Genomic DNA, 10,163 nt, shown 5'->3' on the forward strand with positions numbered 1-10,163 from the left:
ACTCATTTCTGACCACTGGGGTCCTCGAACGCCACCTGCACTTGATCATGACAGCCATAGCATGAATGTCAAAAGATAAAGTCTTAGTTATAGGGATTGATCAGCCATAAAGGTGTGTTTTTGGATCTCATTGGCTTTCATTGTATGGACAAAAACAGTTCTTTAAAATATGTGTGAAGAAATAAAGTCATACAGGTTTGGAATCTCTTGAATTACAACAAAATTTACATTTTGGGGTGAATGATACCTCTTAAGTGCATCTAGATGCGTATTATTTGACATTTAGAGCTGTAAAAAAAGACATTATGCTAGTATTATAGGGACGCAAAATATATCGGCAATATTTGAGATTTTAACAATAATTTATACTTTAGTTTAGGGTCCAATTCTCACAATTTACTAGTTGCTTATTAGCATGAATATTACTAGGATATTGGCTGTTTATTAGCACTTATAAAGCACATATTAATGCCTTATTCTGCATGACCATATTCTACATCCCTTTATCTTACCCAATACCTAAACTTAACAAATACCTTACTAACTATTAATAAGCAGTAATTAGTTAATTGAGGCAAACATTTTATTTAATAGTTAGTTAATATTGAGAATTTGGGCTAATCTAATGTGTGACCATAATGATAGATAATAAGATTAAACATATATAAATAGTGGTGTGTTAATATTGGATATTTCATTGTGAATTTGTACATTTAGATTACCTTTAACCATCACCTAATACTAACTAAAAGTTAATGTTTAAAAACACTTATAATTTAATAACACAACTTAAATATATTTAACAAATCATTATATCATACTATGCATTGTAATGTTATGACTAAATTAACTTTTTTTAGATTTAGGTTTCATTATCAGTTTGATCCAGAACTATGAGAGTGTTGTTTCACTCTAATAAGGCTGCCTATTTTGAATGCAAACTTTAGGAAACCACTGCTGCAAAAACTGACATTAACCAAGACACTTTCAAAAGCTCAATCACCTCATGGAAAATATAAGTACTTGAGTCTGTAAACTTGAGTCTTCCACTGAAGGGGATATCTGGGATGCTCCTTATGCTCCCAGTTATCTCACACACTGAGCAGATGTAGATGGGACAAGTCTGTGTCTTCCGTCTTCATTTTTATGAGGGCTAGCTTACATCTGACCCTTCCCTGGCTTACTGCACCCGAAGTGTTAATGAAATTCAGAGGTCCCAAGGGAAGGGGGGTTATGTCACACAAGCTGGATTCACAGATATAGAGTATAACACATGGGCCTAAGCAATAAAGGTATGGGTTTACAAATATAATATACATTTTCACTTGATATTTCCAGTTAAATAAGGAAATATGATAGCATGGATTTAAATGGACTGGATCTTTAACACTAACCACAGAGAACAATAAAATGTTTTAATATTCTGTTTCGTAAGAAAGAGGTTTGTCCACCTCATAATGGATTCCATGATCTTTCCATTAGAGAAGTTCGTCATTATACCTCAAACACGATCTAAATCAAGATCTCCATGGTTTCACCACAACGGTGATGTTAGTGCATAGGGTATGTTGATTATAAAGTCTAATAACCCTCTACAACCTGCATGAGACCCGGACAGAAGTGTGATTAAGAGCTCAAGTCTGGGGATAATTCAGATAATTCAGATGAGAGGTGGATAGAAATGGGGTTTTGGGGGATTGTAGATGGTGCTCTGAGCAGCAGGAGATCCCCACCCATCCCCACCCCTCAGGCTGTGACCTCGGTCCCTAAAGGGTCATGAGAGAGTTGGTGAAGGGTGGATGAACAACGTGGGGCTTAAGGCACACAGCCTGTGTCCAGTCACAAACACAGTCCCAGCCCCCAATTCGGGCCATTGTCCCCAAACTAAGGTTGGACCTGAACTTCACAAACTATTGTTGGAGGCCAGACATTATTCTAATGTCCTTCATCTAATCAGAGTCTCTGAAGGGTCAATGAGGCAAAGATCTGTAACACTCTCACCATCCCTTTACGATAATATAATATAATATAATATAATATAATATAATATAATATAATATAATATAATATAATATAATATAATATAATATAATATAATATAATATAATATAATATAATATAACATAATAAATATAATAAATATAATATATAATTAGTATATAATTAGTATATAATATATTATAATATAAAATAATTAATATAATATAATATAATTAATATAATATAATTAATATAATATAATTAATATAATATATGGGTTCTACTTTATTTTAAAGTGTATTTGTAACACTGTAATTATACATTTACTGAGTAATATTAAGTAACTACATGCACTTACCATAGGGTTAGGATTAGGTTTTGGTTTGTTTTAGGGTTAGGTGCATGTAATTATGCATAAATGAGTTATTACTATAGTAACTGCATGTAACACATTTAACAATGAGACTATTAAATAAAATGTTAAAATATAATATATACAGTGTATATAACCTATAAAAATATAATATAATTAATATAATATAATATAATATAATATAATATAATATAATATAATATAATATAATATAATATAATATAATATAATATAATATAATATAATAGTTAACGTGATTTTTCAGCAGCCAATGTGGTACTTTTTTTCATGATTCTATGATGAATAGAAGAACATGAAGTAAAACTTTTTTTTTTTTTTTTGTAACATTGCAAGGGTCTTTATTATCACTTTTGATAAATTTAATGCAGTTAAGTATTATTTTTTTCCCTTTTCTTTTTAAAAGTCATACTGAACCCAGACTTTAGTGTACATATACAAATCTGCACAGGTCTGTTTTGGCTAATCTGAGGAGAGACAAAAATAGATTCGTGGGGGAAAAAATATTCCAAGGATTTGGAACTGCAAACTCCAGAGCCATAAGACTCAGGCCAAATATTCAAATTTTAACCCTCATTTTAATTTCTATATGTCTCTGCTTTGTCCAGAAAGATTTTTGCATTACTGAAACTGGCCTACCATTGCCTGAAAAAGTGATATATGCCTTTGAAAGAAATTCTAAATGCATATGAACATTCACAAATTCCTCTCGCTCTCTTTTTCTCCCATTATATCCATGGCAGCAGCAGGAGATCTAACGTAAACAATAGCTGAATAACTTGGGGGAGGAATTGTAAAGACGCTGGGTGGAAAGGGGGGATCGCCCTGCTCCGGGTGGGCTTCTTTTGACTCCATAATAGGAGTTAAATTCTTCCTGACTACAACAGCCACAAGCCGTCTACACAAACACTCCTTTGTGTTGGTCATTTGAGCCAAAGTTGTCTTTTGTTTAAACACTGATTGCCATTAGATGGCATATGCCAAGTTCAAAGTCATGCAAACACACTTAAGAGGAAACAATCCCCTGCAGTTTAACCCGCCCTCCTTGTTAACCAATTACCACTCACCAATTAGCTCTTTTGTGCTCTAATTTTATATCCTTAACTTTTCTGAAAACATCCACTCTGGTAAGCTAGTCCTAGACTAAAATGCATATTTGAGCTGTTTCAACTGAGAGCAACATTTCTTAAAATATGCAAGTGCCATTGTTTTGTCAAGAGGCACACCAGGAATGTTTTTTTCTTCTTCTTCTAAGACACGTTTATAAATGCCCTAATTGAACTAAGGCCTAATCCTGGCTTATATTAAGCCCTGTCTGTGAAACTGGGCCCAAGTATCTGACTCTCATGTTTTAAGATGCAATTTATTCAGACATATAATGATACTCAGCCAAATATACAGTATGTCTTTCTATTAATTAGATCATGTCTGTAGGTCAACAGCTTTTCATGAAAAAGTCTTTCTCAGACATGAAACCTTTGGGTAAGATCAATAAGCAATATGCTCCAATTGCAGGGGGAGGACACCCCATCACAATGGCCTCAGGTCTTTAATTATTGGGATAAGGACCAGAAGGGGGTCCAATGCTTCCATTAAGCCAATCTCATTAATGGAGCAACCAAGGGTTAAAATGTCCCTCTGCTGCAACATGTGAGTTTTAATGCCACTATTAGTTCCTCTTTGGCTTGATGAACCCTGATGATTTTTTTTAGCCGAACCATCGAAACTGGTTGGAAGGCCTCTATAACCAAACTAATTTTGTGGCCGATTAGCCAGCACATCGTATTATAGGTTATTACGGCAGCTTCATTACTGTGAGGAAAGTGGGTATTGCATCAATTAGAGCAATGACTGCTCTTAGTAAACATGATCACTCACAACAACTGTTCTAGAGATGGAAGTTATTTTGAGTATACAAATGAAACTCATATTGTTAGGAGAAATACTGTGAAGATCAGGTCCAGACAGCATCATTTTGTCGATTCCATGTGTACCAGATGTGAGCCGGATCTGGGCCGACACTATGTTGCTGTCTGGAAACGGTCCCTGTAGTAAGGTGTATTACTCTTACTCCTGCAGTGATAGAGACATCGGCCACCCATTGCAGCCTGCGCCCTGTGTGTGGATTAGCTGGATGAGTGTCTTGTCCGAATTAGCTGCATCCTATGCTTTCTAGAGTGATGAGGAGTCTGTGGCAGGATTATTCAGGCATGCACACATAAACCTCCAACAGCTTTAAGACGATTTTAAATGTAGCCCTGCTTCCCAGTAAGGCTGGAGCAGTGTTATGGAGATCAGGGTGTTGGGGTCAAAGGGGGTGGGGAGAGGTGGCCACTTTTGTCTCCTTGGCTCTCTTCTCGCTCCACCCGATTTGGACCGCTCCGCTGTCCAGGAGGGGACCCCAAAGGTTAATACCGCCCAAGGTCACTGCAGTCCCTCTGTCTGTAAGGTCATCTGTTTTCTCCCCCCGCCTTCCTGAGACTCCCCATCTCCGTCTGTTCAACTTTCCCACTATGTTTATTTATTATTCCACAGGAGATTTATTCTGATCTAACCTCATGGCAATAACATCTGGTTTGAAAATAAACTGTCCTATAAGTCAAGCCATTGAGTCTCTCTATTTCAATACTCAAGTTGAACAAACTTTTGTTTCTTATAAAATCTTAATTATTGAAAAGAAAAAGGTTTAATGCAGGATTTGATTGCTCTACCCTGATAACTTAGGCCTATATTACGTTATTTTTAATATATAAATTAATAAGATAATCAGAATATAGCCTATCAAATTCAAATCAAATTTAATCAAAACATTGTTTTGCCTTGTGATAAAACATTTAATTAATTGTAGTTTTCTGTGTTTTCTTTTAACACTAAAGTTTTAAGCATTATACCAAAATCTTTGTCGCCAACTTGTCAATTGTACTATTTTAAGGGTTCGATTTTAATCAGCAATTAAACCTTAGTTTTCAATTTAACTAGGATGGAATTTGTTACAGTGACTGTCATAAAATGAACTCTTAGTTGAATGGAAACCATTAGCTATATGTTTAGTCTAGATATTACAATTCCAATATTCAAATTTGAATGTGTTCAAATACACAAAAATCTGTCATAAGTTTTCTATTAAGTGAGAAACTGTGAATACTAATTTAACAAAGAAAACAGCATATAGAAGGAAGAAGGTGAATAATAACAGCTGAAATTACTTTTATGAACTTTTAAAGTCCAAATAGATCTTTGAGCAACAATAGCTTGTTCTTCATCAGGATAAAGAAACACTAAGACAAGTGTTTGGTGAAGCTAAAGGCAAGACTAAGCAAAGAAAAATATTAAATATAAATATTCCAGTATTTGAATTTATTAATGTGACGAACTACTGAGGACATAAATCCGAATAAGAGCATTCAGACAGTTTGTAGGTTAGTCGTTGTCTAATAAAAGAAAAATTATATTCTTTTTTTGATACAGAACTCAAAATGTGATCTTTAAATCCTTCTAGCCAAAGTATGCTTCTCGTATTTTTTTGTGTGTAATAAACCCCAAAATGCACACAAATTGGTAAATAGGCCTATTCTAAACAAAATGACTAAAACGTACAGCTAGCTAGGCTATAATATCTTTACAATGTAAAAATAAACAAGTTTATACTCACAAGAACCAGCAAACGTCAGGAAGGTCAGTAAAATCCGTGGCTTCATTTTCCTGTGTAAATCCTTTCAAAAGCAATGAAAACAGGTAGGCGACTTTTGTTTTGGGGTTAAAAATAGTTTATAAAGTGAACGAGAAAAATATATCTATATTTGCTAAATGTCTTTGTATTCGAATATAAAACTTAAACGGAGCCAACCTAACATAACATCGTTACTTTAACAGATTAACGGCGCTCCAGCTGAGCGCTGCTGGTCACGTCCACGGCCACTTTGAGAATATCCCGTGAGCAGCTTCAGCTCAGCGGTGAGCGCGCAGCTCATTCATTATTCATGATATTGTTGATGCTGACACGCGCGCGGTCACTACACGGACGTTGACACGCGCGCTCTCGCAGTCAGTGACAGGTGGCTCTGTGATGAAGCAATCATTAAACGAGCTGCTGCATCATAACTGATATATCTGAGCAAAAATCTATCTATCTATCTATCTATCTATCTATCTATCTATCTATCTATCTATCTATCTATCTATCTATCTATCTATCTATCTATCTATCTATCTATCTATCTATCTATCTATCTATCTATCTATCTATGCATCCGTCCATCTATCTATCTATCTATCTATCTATCTATCTATCTATCTATCTATCTATCTATCTATCTATCTATCTATCTATCTATCTATCTATCTATCTATCTATCTATCTATCTATCTATCTATCTATCTATCTATGCATCCGTCCATCCATCTATCTATCTATCTATCTATCTATCTATCTATCTATCTATCTATCTATCCATCCATCCATCCATCCATCCATCCATCCATCCATCCATCCATCCATCCATCCATCTATCTATCTATCTATCTATCTATCTATCTATCTATCTATCTATCTATCTATCTATCTATCTATCTATCTATCTATCTATCTATCTATCTGTCTGTCTGCCTGTGTCTGTCTGTCTGTCTATCTATCTTTGCGTCCGTCCATCCATCCATCCATCCATCCATCCATCCATCCATCCATCCATCCATCCATCCATCCATCCATCTATCTATCTATCTATCTATCTATCTATCTATCTATCTATCTATCTATCTATCTATCTATCTATCTATCTATCTATCTATCTATCTATCTATCTATCTGTCTGTCTGTCTGCCTGTGTCTGTCTTTCTGTCTGTCTGTCTATCTATCTTTGCGTCCGTCCATCCATCCATCCATCCATCCATCCATCCATCCATCCATCCATCCATCCATCCATCCATCCATCCATCCATCCATCCATCATGGGCAACACTTGAACTCATTGTCTTTGACAGAAGTACAGAAAACGTTCTGGTCAGTGTTTGATGTGACAGTGTGAACTTCCCTCTTTATTTTGTTATCCTCATCTCACTTTTAGTCAAACTATTTGAGTAAAGCATTCTCACCCTGTGCGGTCAGATCCAAAGAAGCATTAAACCCAGGAAAACACCCAACAAACTGGTTCAATTAGCAGTGATTAGCATATGAATCCGTATATGAATAGATCTGCATGCTAAGTAAAGTGAGTTGCCTGCCCAGAGGCCATCCTCTCTCATTATAGGCTACTAATTGAAAGGAAGTATTTAGAGAAACATTTGAACAGGCAGCGTGAAAAAACACCAATTATAAGACACACGCTGAAAGAACACCATTCAGTCGCATAACAAGCTCCGTTTTCATATAATGACAATAAAACAATTCACTAAAATGGAAATCAGTAAATTATGCATTTGAAAGAGCCCATTATAGCACTTTAACAATGTTACAAGAATTTTTGGTTGTACATGCTGTGAATATAGCTATTAAAAAAAAAGTTGCTGAATATGGGATCCGAACGTCTGAAGCAACTGCTCCTATTTTGCATTTTAATCATTTAAATTGAATAATGACTGAATACATAAGCTTAATCAACAAAATATTGTTTATTTATTTCAGTCCAGCAGACCCGTGCAGTGTTTGCCATTAAGTGTAGCAAAAGCATATTTGTGATATTTGAGGCTCGATGTGCTGCGGGGATACCATAGACTGTAAAAAAAAATACGCAAGTTCCTTGTTGTATAGCTTGCACACAACCATGCTCTTGTCAACGTTTCCATCCTTTCGTTTTTTAAAACAAAATTTCCCATCCACGGGGGCCAAGCAGTCTCATCAGCTTCTTCGTTCATGTTCACTATGGTTTGTTGTTGTTGTGACCATAGTAAAAAAATATTGTGACTCGTGAACGCTAGTTGGCGTTCCAGTATAATCGGTCCGTCGAAACTCATTCATTGAAAAACGTTCCGCGGTGCAAAAATAAGTGTGGTTAAAATCATGTTATTTAATTTTTGCGTAATTAATCTTAATTAACGCGTTAAAGTCCCGGCCCTACTTTTAACACTTTTTGACATCCTAATAACAAACAAAGCGGTGCGTAATGAAGTGCAGCAGAGCAGCATTGAGAAAATCAATATTAGGGGGGACAATTTGTCCATTTCATTTTTTGTCTATGGTGGTTACAGCCCTGGAATCAAGGAAACGCACCCAAATTTGCATAAGAAATCTGACAAAGAGCAGCAAAAGTGTTTTTGTGAACCGGCTTATATCCGTCTGCTTCGGCTGTCCTCACTCAGGCCAGAGCGGAGCAGAGAAAGAGTCAGACGGGCCTCACCTACCGTTCCGCTCTCTCCTTATCCCATTAGGTGCTCTATGGCTGCCCAGTTAACCATGGATACGGCCACAGGGATAATCCACCCTAACACTTAGGGACTCATTCACTGCTCTTTCCATGCCTTTTATATGTTGGTAACTCTATTATGCACAGGGGAAGGAAAAAGATAAATCCTGAGTCTTATACAGTTCTGATAGACTGGTCAACAGTGCATTCCGGGCTCAACTTCATTGACACGCTTACGGATATCATAGCTACAATAAACCTACGCTTCTGTCACTGGGAGATCGGAGGATTTTGAGAAGGGATACACCAAGGGATAACAGAGAAGACACAGCGAGATGATAAGAAGAGGTTTAGGGAGATGCAAGTGGTATAAAGGGGGAAAAGAGAGAGGGGAGTTTTAATATGCAGGAGAAAGATAGGGAAGGCGGGAAATAGTTCAGACTGTAGTAAGAATGGTGCATCTGAGCACTTTTTCAAAAGAAACGAGTCCCATTGAAACAAGACTACATTTTTTACATAGAACAACCTCCTGTACAGCAAGCAGTCCAAATCCTCAGTAGCCTACTCATCTTGCTGGATCTGTCTGCTGCTTTTGACAAAGTTAACCACCAGATGCTCCTGTCAACCTGCATGGCAAAGGGCATCTTAGAAACTGGCCTCAAATGGTTCATACCTTCAGCCAGGTGTCATGGAGGGGTGAGAGTGAGACCATCTAACTACTAGGGTGCCTCAATGCTTAGACCACTTCTCTTCTCCATCTACATTCAGAAACACATTTTTTTCTATCACTGAGACTGCCACAGCCACAACTGTACCTCTCACGGTAGCAGAGATTTCTTGCTGGATGAAGGACCCTCCCTTCAACTCAACCTTGCGAAGACAGAACTGTGGTCTCAGACAACCCAACACTTCATCACAGCTTCTGCTAAGTTCATCAACCGTAACTCCATCTAGGACAGACCTTGGAGTTGGATTGATGATCAGTTACTTCACAGACCACATTGATAGATCTGCAGATTTACAACATTAGGAGGATCAGACCATTCCTATCAGAACATGCTACTCAAGCTCTATCCAGACTGAATGCCCTGTCAAACATCTGCAACTGATCCAGAAAACTGCAGCTAGAGTAGCCTTTAACAAGCTGAAGAAAGTGCACATCGCACTTCTCCTCATAAACTTGGCACTGGTTGCCAACTGCTGCTCACATCATAAGGCACTCACTACCTCAGACCAGAGTGCCATCAAGAAGCTTGAATTCTGTAAGTGAAAGGCACCTTGTGGTGTCATCCCAAAGAAGCACAAAATCACTTTCATGGACATTTCGAGTCTTTAGCCATTTTCATTAACCAGCTGAAGATGACCTATAAATACTAACACTTACCATTCGATATCTTAAAATAAAAAGCCTTGTGTACTGTGCTAGAATAACAGCTTGTCACAGTAATTGCATA

Source organism: Pseudorasbora parva, chromosome 19, assembly GCF_024679245.1.
Source record: "Pseudorasbora parva isolate DD20220531a chromosome 19, ASM2467924v1, whole genome shotgun sequence".
In the NCBI taxonomy this organism is placed as follows: domain Eukaryota; kingdom Metazoa; phylum Chordata; class Actinopteri; order Cypriniformes; family Gobionidae; genus Pseudorasbora; species Pseudorasbora parva.